The 11,246-nt window shown below is 48.1% G+C and overlaps 1 long non-coding RNA gene across 1 annotated transcript; it reads right to left on the bottom strand.

Annotated features, from left to right (window-relative positions):
- Positions 1 to 248: 248 nt before the first annotated feature.
- Positions 249 to 5,670, bottom strand: LOC121004606. Its single transcript, XR_005779794.1, has 3 exons — positions 5,528 to 5,670; positions 3,602 to 3,603; positions 249 to 259 (listed from the first exon to the last, which is right to left on the bottom strand). It is a non-coding gene; the product is annotated as an uncharacterized LOC121004606 (long non-coding RNA).
- Between the last annotated feature and the right edge of the window lie 5,576 nt (positions 5,671 to 11,246).

Raw genomic sequence — 11,246 nt, 5'->3', positions numbered from 1 at the left:
AAAGCCCCTTTAGAGCCCCCAAATGCCCCCATAGTGCTCCTCTCCCCCATGGTGCCCCCCATAATGTGCCAGTAAGAAATGCCCCCATAGTGCTTCCCCCCAAAATGGGCAAGAAATAAATGCCCCAGAAAGCCACCCCCAAAAAAATTAAGCTGTAAGAAATGCCAGCTCCCCCCATAGTGCCAGCTCCCCCCGTAGTGCCAGATCCCCCCATAGTGGCAGCTCCCCCCGCAAAGAAAACAAAACAAAAACACTAATACTTACCTCCATTAGCAGCGATGCTATGCAGGCCTCTTCCGGCCTGTGTCTCCCGCTGTGTGCTGCCCGGCTCAGGCGGCGCGATGATAATGACGTCATCGCGCCGCCTGAGCCGGCCTCTTATAGGCTGCAGGCATTAGTGCCTGCGGCCTATCAGAAGAACAGGGAAGGGAGACGCCTCTCCCTGCCCTGCCACAGCACAGGCATCTGTATCGCTGTCCTGAGGGCGGCGATACAGATGAATATGAAGATGAGCTCTTCCACAATGGAAGCGCTCATCTCCTACTGCCCGCCGCCACCACCGCCGTCGCAATTACATCCAGGGCTGCGCCATCTGTGCTGATCGGTGGTGCGACCCTGAGGAATAAAATAAATATATATTTGTTAAAGGGCGGCCTTGGGGGCAATTGCCTCCCTTCCCCCCGTCCCAGCCCGCCCCTGGTGCTTGGTATCGCAGCTCAATCCCATTCACTTCTATGGGGCTGAGCTGTACCTAGGCTACATAACAAATGAACTGGCCTAGAAAAAGCTGGAAAAGGTTGCGGCGCTTAAAGGAGTGCCACTGCCTTCTCGAACAGCTGATCGGCAAGGGTCCTGACTTTCGGAACCCCATCGAACAGAGACTGATGACCTATCCTGAGGATAGGTCATCAGTATAAAAAGCTCAGCAAACCAATTTGTTAGTGGACTGTAGTGGTGAGATCTGGTCACTAGATGGTGCTGTTGCAAAACAAATGGAGAAAGAGCAGATGACTACACCAGCTAATGTCACTGCTAATGTCAGGAGGAGGAAGGAGCTGGTATGTAAGGACAAGCAGTGACGTGCCTAGGGTGTTTGGTACCCGGGGCAGCTACTTTCTTTGGCACCTCCCATACTTTAAAACATTGTGCCACCTCAAAATAGTTATGCCCCCTCACAGTGATTATGCCCTCATTGTGCCCCCCTCACAGTAATTATGCCTACATTGTGCCGCTTCACAGTAGTTATGCCCAGATTGTGACACCTCACAGTAGTTATGACCATATTGTGCCCCATCACAGTAGTTATGCCCACATGGTGCCCCATCACAGTAGTTATACAATCTCTGTGCCGCTTCACAGTAGTTATGCCCTCGTAGTGCCCCCTCACAGTAGTCATGCCCACATTGTGCCCCCATCACAGTAGTTATGCCCTCTGTGCCCCTTCACAGTAGTTATGCACTCTCTGTTTCCCCTTCACAGTAGTTACGCCCTCAATGTGCCCACTCACAGTATTTATTCCCTCTCTGTGCCCCATAACAGTTGTTAGGCCCCTTTACAGTAATAGTGCCCTCTCTGTACCCCCTTCATAGTAGTAATGCTCACATTGTGCCCCCTCAGTGTTAATAAAAAAATTTTTTTTTTAAATACAGTATCTGATTGGCGGGGGTCCGACATCCGGGGCCCCGCCGATCAGCTGTTTGAGAAGGCAGCGGCGCTCTAGGAGCGCCACGGCCTTCTCACTGTTTACTGATGGCCCAGTGATGTCACAACTAGTATCAACTGGCCTGGGAGCGGCTAAGCTCTGTTCACTTGAATGGAGCTCAGCCCCGCCCAGGCAAGTTGATACTAGTCGTGACATCACTGGGCCAGCGGTAAACAGTGAGAAGGCCGCGGCGCTGCTGGAGCGCCGCTGCCTTCTCAAACAGCTGATCAGCGGAGGTCCCGGGTGTCGGACCCCCGCCGATCAGATGCTGATGATCTATCCAGCGGATAGATCATCAGTTTAAACAAACTGCAGAACCCCTTTAAGGGCCCTTTCCACTAGCGTTTTTAGAATCTGGCAGGCAGTTCCGGCAATCCGTATACAAATGGAAAGCATTTTTTTCCGGATACGCTAGACGGATCCGGTGAAATACCGGATCCATCTCATCCGGATTAATAGATCCGGTATTTAATTTTTTTTTAAAGATCAAAAGAGAAACCTGCACCTCCTATGTCCCAGCGCATGCGCAGACTGGGATTTTCCGGAACACATGGTACCGGATCCGGCATTAATACACCTCTATGGAAATGAATGCCAGATCCGGCAAGTGCGGTACTGTTCCAGGATTTTGGCTGGAAAAAAAACTGCATGCTGCGGTATTTTGTCCGGTCAAATACCGTACAAGGGAGGGAACGGAAGACATCCTGATGCATACTGACCGGATTGCTTTCTATTCAGAAAGCGTTAGGACAAAACTGATGCGTTGAGACCCTTTACCGGATTTCAATACCGGGAAAGAATAATGCTAGCGTGAAAGTACCCTAGCTTGATTGAAGTTTTTTTTACTATTTTCTAAAAGTCGGTACTCTAAGGGTGGATTCACACATCTTGTACTTGCTACACAATCCCCAACAAAGTATAATACATTGTTATTTTATGTTGTTACTTATGTTACAATGTTGCTCTTATCAAACCTTATTCTCTCACAGTATAAAAAATTTACCACTTTTCCTCCTTATTTTTCCACCTAAGACCGAATGCACACGGCAATGAGCGGTCCGTGGTATCCCGGCCTGGCATCCTGCTCGTAGCCGGAGCACACGGCGTCATTGGTTGCTATCACGCCGTGCGCTTCATACCGCCGCTGCACTACAGTAATACAATGGTATGATCTATACGAGTGTATTACTGTAGTGCAGCGGCGGCATGAAGCGCACAGCGTCATAGCAACCAATGACGCCGTGCGCTCCTGCTGTCAGCAGGATGCCAGGCCGGGATACCACGGAACGCTCACGGCCGTGTGCATTCGGCCTAAAACACACAAATAGCAATACAATGTTTGTTGGACAATAAAGGAGAAGATTTACTAATCCTACAGATGGCGTAAGCTTAGACCTGCTATCTAGACCTGCACATGACTTATCAGAGGCTCTCAGGCTGGATGATAAATCTGGTGGAGGGACAGACACGTAGGGATAGACACTTTTCTCTAGCTCTATACCAACTATTGGTTGGCTTATAGAGTTTAGCGGACACCTGGATGTTCGGGTTCAACGGGTTCGGCCGAACTTCGGAAAAAAGTTCGAGTTCGGAACCCGAACTTGACCCCGAACCCCATTGAAGACCCCGAACTTTTGAGCACTAAAATGGCTGTAAAAATGTCATGGAAGGGGCTAGAGGGCTGCAAATGGTGTCAAAATGCGGTAAAGAGCATGGCAAGTGCTCTGCAAACAAATATGGATAGGGAAATGACTTAAAATAACATAAAATACGTAAAAATAAAAAAATTATAATCTTGATCTAGGAGGACCAGGTCCATATGGAGTAGGAGGTTGAGGAGGCGGTGGATGTGGCGGTGTAGGTGGAAGCGGCGGTGGAAGAGGAGGAGGTAGCCTACACTGCTTTTTGGTTTTAAATTTTATTTTTAAAATTAGGGTACACCCCAAAACATTGGGAAATATAAGCTGTGATAACCCCCTCCAGTCGTGCTAAACACAAGTTCAGACAATACATTGGCTGCAGAGCAGGCCAGCCCCTCCAAGGGGTAAAGGGCAGGCTCAGGCCATGTGCCCAAATTGGAGACCCAGAAGTTGCAGGGGCTGACCCCTGTCAGTCAGTTCGTGTAGGCATGTGCACACTTACTGCCCCACCATGTCGCACGTCCCTGTGATGTTCACGATCCAATTTGATATCTGCTCTATCAAGTTTTGTCGTTCTTTTATGCGCCTACCATGGTGATCACAGGTGGCGGGGAATCAGGGTTCCAGGCCAGAGAGGGAGCGTGAGAAAGAGAGACCACATCCAAGGGAGGATTCATTTTTTCACATTTAAAATTATACAGTTGAAATATGGGAGAAATTATTAAAGCGGAAAAGTGGGACAACTTTTCAAAGTTTAAGCATTGAATGTAAGGATGTGGTGTGCATTAATTACTGAATAATTTATAAAATGTTATTCCCTGTCACCTATGCACAGCAGGTGTTTATTCACGTATAAAATTGTATAATGTCAACCCAAGAATGTAACAGAAAAATTATTGAAATTTATTAAGCTGTCAACTTGGTAGAGGAGGGGTATATTACACCCAAAAATTGGTGAATTTCACCAAAAAATGGGACTGACAATTTTTATTTTCGGTCTACTAGGTATAGGAGCGGTACATCACACCCAAAAATTGGTGAATTTCACCAGAATATATAACTGACAATTTTATTGACTTGTCTACTGAGTATAGCAGTGGTACTATACACCCAAAAATTTGTTTATTTAGCCAGAAAATGTAACTGACAATTTTTTTTTTTACCAGTCCACTAGGTATAGCAGTGGTACTATACACCCAAAATTGGTTAATTTCACCAGAAAATGTTAATGACAATTTTATTTTTATTTTTTACCGGCCTACTAGGTATAGCAGTGGTACTATACACCCAAAAATTTGTGAATTTCACCAGAAAATGTAAATGATAAAGTAGTGAAATGATATAAAATAAAACATGTACAAAAAAAAATATGTATTTATGAGGTGGAGTTCTATATGGAGTAGGAGTTTGAGGAGGTGGTGGAAGTAGCGGAGTAGGTGGAAGCGGCGGTGGAGGAGGATGATAGTAGCCAACACAGGTTTTTGGTTTTAATTTAAATTAATTTTGTAAAATTAAGGTACACTCCAAAAGAGTGTGAAATATCCAAAATACAAACATGAGTAATTGCGCTGCAGTATAACAATGGCTGCTTAGTGCCAGTATACATGTCTATTCTGCACAAGGTACGGACAAGTCCTGAGGGATCCATGCCTGGTTCATTTTAATGAACGTGAGCTTGTCCACATTGGCTGTGGACAGGCGGCTGCGCTTGTCTGTGATGACGCCCCCTGCCGTGCTAAACACACGTTCAGATAATACACTGGCTGCAGGGCAGGCGAGCACCTCCAAGGCGTAAAGGGCAAGCTCAGGCCATGTGCCCAATTTGGAGACCCAGAAGTTGAAGGGGGCAGACCCGTCATTCAGTATGTGTAGGCGTGTGCACACATTCTGCTCCACCATGTTGGTGAAATGCTGCCTCCTGCTAAGACGTTCCATACAGGGCCGGACTGGGGATAAAAACCAGCCCTGGAAAAAGTTGCATACCAGCCCCACAGCATTGCGTCATTATTTACTTGTCTATAAAAGGGGAAACATTCATTTTAAAACACATGTGTAAACAGGAATAAGAGCCCCACAATAGCTCTTTTGTAGAACCCCCATTGTTCCTATTATCACAGTAGACCAGCTTTTCCCTACCAGGATGCCTCCAGCTGTTGCAAAACGACAACTCTCAGCATGCCCAGACAGCGTTTGGCTGTCAGGGCATGTTGAGAAATGTAGTTTTGCAACAGCTGGAGGCATCCTGGTAGAGAAACACTGCAGTAGACCATTATCCCATCCAATTGGGTCAGAACTAAGAATAATCAAAGAACTTTACTTTAAAGTAGAGGTGAGACGAATACAATTTTTTTCAAATCCGAAAAGGTCTGTCAGTCAGTTCATGTAGGCGTGTGCAAACATACTGCCCCACCATGTCGCACGTCCCCGTGATGTTCACGATCCAATTTGATATCTGCTCTATCAACTTTTGTCGTTCTTTTATGCGCCTACCATGGTGATCACGGGTGGCGGGGAATCAGGGTTCCAGGCCAGAGAGGGAGCGTGAGAAAGAGAGACCACATCCAAGGGAGGATTCATTTTTTCACATTTAAAACTATAGAGTTGAAATATGGGAGAAATTATTAAAGCGTAAAAGTGTGACAACTTTTTAAAGTTAATGCACATTAATTACTGAATAGTTTATAAAATTTTATTCCCTGTCACCTATGCATAGCAGGTGTTTATTTGCGTATAAAATTGTATAATGTCAATCCAAGAATGTAACAGAAAAATTATTGAAATTTATTAAGCTGTCAACTAGGTAGAGGAGGGGTATATTACACCCAAAAATTGGTGAATTTCACCAAAAAATGGGACTGACAATTTTTTTTTCCGGTCTACTAGGTATAGGAGTGGTACATCACACCCAAAAATTGGTGAATTTCACCAGAATATATAACTGACAATTTTTTTGTTTGTTTAACTTGTCTACTGGGTATAGCAGTGGTACTATACACCCAAAAATTTGTTTATTTCGCCAGAAAATGTAACTGACAATTTTTTTTATTTTTTTTTACCGATCCACTAGGTATAGCATTGGTACTATACACCCAAAAATTTGTTTATTTCACCAGAAAATGTAAGTGACAATTTTTTTTTTTTTTTTTACCGGCCTACTAGGTATAGCAGTGGTACTATACACCCAAAAATTGGTGAATTTCACCCGAAAATGTAAATGACCATTTTTTTTTTTGTTTAACCTGTCTACTAAGTTCAGCAGTGGTACTATACACCCAAAAATTTGTTTATTTCACCAGAAAATGTAAGTGACAATTAGAGTTGAGCGAACACCTGGATGTTCGGGTTCGAGAAGTTCGGCCAAACTTCCCGGAAATGTTCGGGTTCGGGATCCGAACCCGACCCGAACTTCGTCCCGAACCCGAACCCCATTGAAGTCAATGGGGACCCGAACTTTTCGGCACTAAAAAGGTTGTAAAACAGCCCAGGAAAGAGCTAGAGGGCTGCAAAAGGCAGCAAAATGTAGTTAAATCCCCTGCAAACAAATGTGGATAGGGAAATGAATAAAAATAAAATAAATAAAAATTAACCAATATCAATTGGAGAGAGGTCCCATAGCAGAAATTCAGGCTTCATGTCAGCAGAGAATCAGTCTTCATGTCATAGCAGAGAATCAGGCTTCACGTCACCCACCACTGGAACAGTCCATTGTCAGATATTTAGGCCCCGGCACCCAGGCAGAGGAGAAAGGTCCCATAACAGAGATTCAGGCTTCATGTCAGCAGAGAATCAGTCTTCATGTCATATCAGAGAATCATGCTTCACGTCACCCAACACTGGAACAGTCCATTGTCATATATTTAGGCCCCGGCACCCAGGCAGAGGAGAGAGGTCCCATAACATAGAATCTGGCTTCATGTCAGCAGAGAATCAGTCTTCATGTCATAGCAGAGAATCATGCTTCACGTCACCCAACACTGGAACAGTCCATTGTCATATATTTAGGCCCCGGCACCCAGGCAGAGGAGCGAGGTCCCATAACAGAGATTCAGGCTTCATGTCAGCAGAGAATCAGTCTTCATGTCATAGCAGAGAATCAGGCTTCACGTCACCCAACACTGGAACAGTCCATTGTCAGATATTTAGCCCCCGGCACCCAGGCAGAGGAGAGAGGTCCCATAACAGAGATTCAGGCTTCATGTCAGCAGAGAATCAGTCTTCATGTCATAGCAGAGAATCAGGCTTCACGTCACACAAAACTGGAACAGTCCATTGTCAGATATTTAGGCCCCGGCACCCAGGCAGAGAAGAGAGGTCCCATAACAGAGATTCAGGCTTCATGTCAGCAGAGAATCAGTCTTCATGTCATAGCAGAGAATCAGGCTTCACGTCACCCGACACTGGAACAGTCCATTGTCAGATATTTAGGCCCCGGCACCCAGGCAGAGGAGAGAGGTCCCATAACAGAGATTCAGGCTTCATGTCAGCAGAGAATCAGTCTTCATGTCATAGCAGAGAATCATGCTTCACGTCACCCAACACTGGAACAGCCCATTGTCAGATATTTAGGCCCCGGCACCCAGGCAGAGGAGAGAGGTCCCATAACAGAGATTCAGGCTTCATGTCAGCAGAGAATCAGTCTTCATGTCATAGCAGAGAATCATGCTTCACGTCACCCAACACTGGAACAGTCCATTGTCATATATTTAGGCCCCGGCACCCAGGCAGAGGAGAGAGGTCCCATAACAGAGATTCAGGCTTCATGTCAGCAGAGAATCAGTCTTCATGTCATAGCAGAGAATCAGGCTTCACGTCACACAAAACTGGAACAGTCCATTGTCAGATATTTAGGCCCCGGCACCCAGGCAGAGGAGAGAGGTCCCATAACAGAGATTCAGGCTTCATGTCAGCAGAGAATCAGTCTTCATGTCATAGCAGAGAATCAGGCTTCACGTCACACAAAACTGGAACAGTCCATTGTCAGATATTTTGGCCCCGGCACCCAGGCAGAGGAGAGAGGTCCCATAGCAGAGATTCAGGCTTCATGTCATAGCAGAGAATCATGTTTCACGTCAACCAACACTGGAACAGGCCACTGTCAGATATTTTTAGGCCCCGGCACCCAGACAGAGGAGAGGTTCATTCAACTTTAGGTTGCCCGGCAATATAATGGTAAAATGAAAATAAAAATAGTGTTGAATGAGGACGTGCCCTGGAGTACAATAATATATGGTTAAGGGGAGGTAGTTAATGTCTAATCTGCACATGGGATGGACAGGTCCTGTGGGATCCATGCCTGGTTCATTTTTATGAACGTCAGCTTGTCCACATTGGCTGTAGACAGACGGCTGCGTTTGTCTGTAATGACGCCCCCTGCCGTGCTGAATACACGTTCAGACAAAACGCTGGCCGCCGGGCAGGCCAGCACCTCCAAGGCATAAAAGGCTAGCTCTGGCCACGTGGACAATTTGGAGACCCAGAAGTTGAATGGGGCCGAACCATCAGTCAGAACGTGGAGGGGTGTGCACACGTACTGTTCCACCATGTTAGTGAAATGTTGCCTCCTGCTAACACGTTCCGTATCAGGTGGTGGTGCAGTTAGCTGTGGCGTGTTGACAAAACTATTCCACATCTCTGCCATGCTAACCCTGCCCTCAGAGGAGCTGGCCGTGACACAGCTGCGTTGGCGACCTCTTGCTCCTCCTCTGCCTTCACCTTGGGCTTCCACTTGTTCCCCTGTGACATTTGGGAATGCTCTCAGTAGCGCGTCTACCAATGTGCGCTTGTACTCGCGCATCTTCCTATGACGCTCCAGTGCAGGAAGTAATGTGGGCACATTGTCTTTGTACCGTGGATCCAGCAGGGTGGCAACCCAGTAGTCCGCACACGTTAAAATGTGGGCAACTCTGCTGTCGTTGCGCAGGCACTGCAGCATGTAGTCGCTCATGTGTGCCAGGCTGCCCAGAGGTAAGGACAAGCTGTCCTCTGTGGGAGGCGTATCGTCATCGTCCTGCGTTTCCCCCCAGCCACGCACCAGTGATGGGCCCGAGCTGCGTTGGGTGCCACCCCGCTGTGAACATGCTTCATCCTCATCCTCCTCCACCTCCTCCTCCTCCTCCTCCAGTAGTGGGCCCTGGCTGGCCACATTTGTACCTGGCCTCTGCTGTTGCAAAAAACCTCCCTCTGAGTCACTTCTAAGAGACTGGCCTGAAAGTGCTAAAAATGACCCCTCTTCCTCCTCCTCCTCCTCCTGGGCCACCTCCTCTTCCATCATCGCCCTAAGTGTTTTCTCAAGGAGACATAGAAGTGGTATTGTAACGCTGATAACGGCGTCATCGCCACTGGCCATGTTGGTGGAGTACTCGAAACAGCACAACAGGGCACACAGGTCTCGCATGGAGGCCCAGTCATTGGTGGTAAAGTGGTGCTGTTCCGCAGTGCGACTGACCCGTGCGTGCTGCAGCTGAAACTCCACTATGGCCTGCTGCTGCTCGCACAGTCTGTCCAGCATGTGCAAGGTGGAGTTCCACCTGGTGGGCATGTCGCATATGAGGTGGTGAGCGGGAAGGCCGAAGTTACGCTGTAGCGCAGACAGGCGAGCAGCGGCAGGATGAGAACGCCGGAAGCGCGCACAGACGGCCCGCACTTTATGCAGCAGCTCTGACATGTCGGGTTAGTTGTGAATGAACTTCTGCACCACCAAATTCAGCACATGCGCCAGGCAAGGGATGTGCGTCAAACCGGCTAGTCCCAGAGCTGCAACGAGATTTTGCCCATTATCGCACACCACCAGGCCGGGCTTGAGGCTCACCGGCAGCAACCACTCGTCGGTCTGTTGTTCTATACCCCGCCACAACTCCTGCGCGGTGTGGGGCCTGTCCCCCAAACATATGAGTTTCAGAATGGCCTGCTGACGTTTACCCCGGGCTGTGCTGAAGTTGGTGGTGAAGGTGTGTGGCTGACTGGATGAGCAGGTGGGAGAAGAGGAGGAGGAAGCCGAGTAGGAGGAGGAGGCAACAGGAGGAAAAGAATGTTGCCCTGCGATCGTTGGCGGCGGAAGGACGTGCGCCAAACAGCTCTTCGCCTGGGGCCCAGCCGCCACTACATTTACCCAGTGTGCAGTTAGGGAGATATAGCGTCCCTGGCCGTGCTTACTGGTCCATGTATCTGTGGTTAGGTGGACCTTGCCACAGATGGCGTTGCACAGTGCACACTTGATTTTATCGGATACTTGGTTGTGCAGGGAAAGCACGGCTCTCTTGGAGAAGTAGTGGCGGCTGGGAACAACATACTGTGGGACAGCAAGCGACATGAGCTGTTTGAAGCTGTCTGTGTCCACCAGCCTGAATGACAGCATTTAATAGGCCAGTAGTTTAGAAATGCTGGCCTTCAGGGCCAGGGATCGAGGGTTGCTAGGTGGGAATTTACGCTTTCTCTCAAATGTTTGTGAGATGGAGAGCTGAACGCTGCCGTGTGACATGGTTGAGATGCTTGGTGACGGAGGTGGTGGTGTTGTTGGTGGTACATCCTCTGTTTGCTGAGCGGCAGGTGCCAACGTTCCTCCAGAGGCGGAGGAAGAGGCCGAGGCGGCAGCATTAGAAGAGGTAGCAGGGGGAGCCTGAGTGAGTTCCTTGTTTTTAAGGTGTTTACTCCACTGCAGTTCATGCTTTGCATGCAGGTGCCTGGTCATGCAGGTTGTGCTAAGGTTCAGAACGTTAATGCCTCGCTTAAGGCTCTGATGGCACAGCGTGCAAACCACTCGGGTCTTGTCGTCAGCACATTGTTTGAAGAACTGCCACGCCAGGGAACTCCTTGAAGCTGCCTTTGGGGTGCTGGGTCCCAGATGGCGGTGGCCAGTAGCAGATGGACTCTCTTGGCGGCGGGTGTTCTGCTTTTGCCCACTGCTC

Source organism: Bufo bufo, chromosome 6 (genome assembly GCF_905171765.1).
Source record: "Bufo bufo chromosome 6, aBufBuf1.1, whole genome shotgun sequence".
Classification (NCBI taxonomy): Eukaryota; Metazoa; Chordata; class Amphibia; order Anura; family Bufonidae; genus Bufo; species Bufo bufo.
This window is presented reverse-complemented; position numbering and strand designations above follow the sequence as displayed.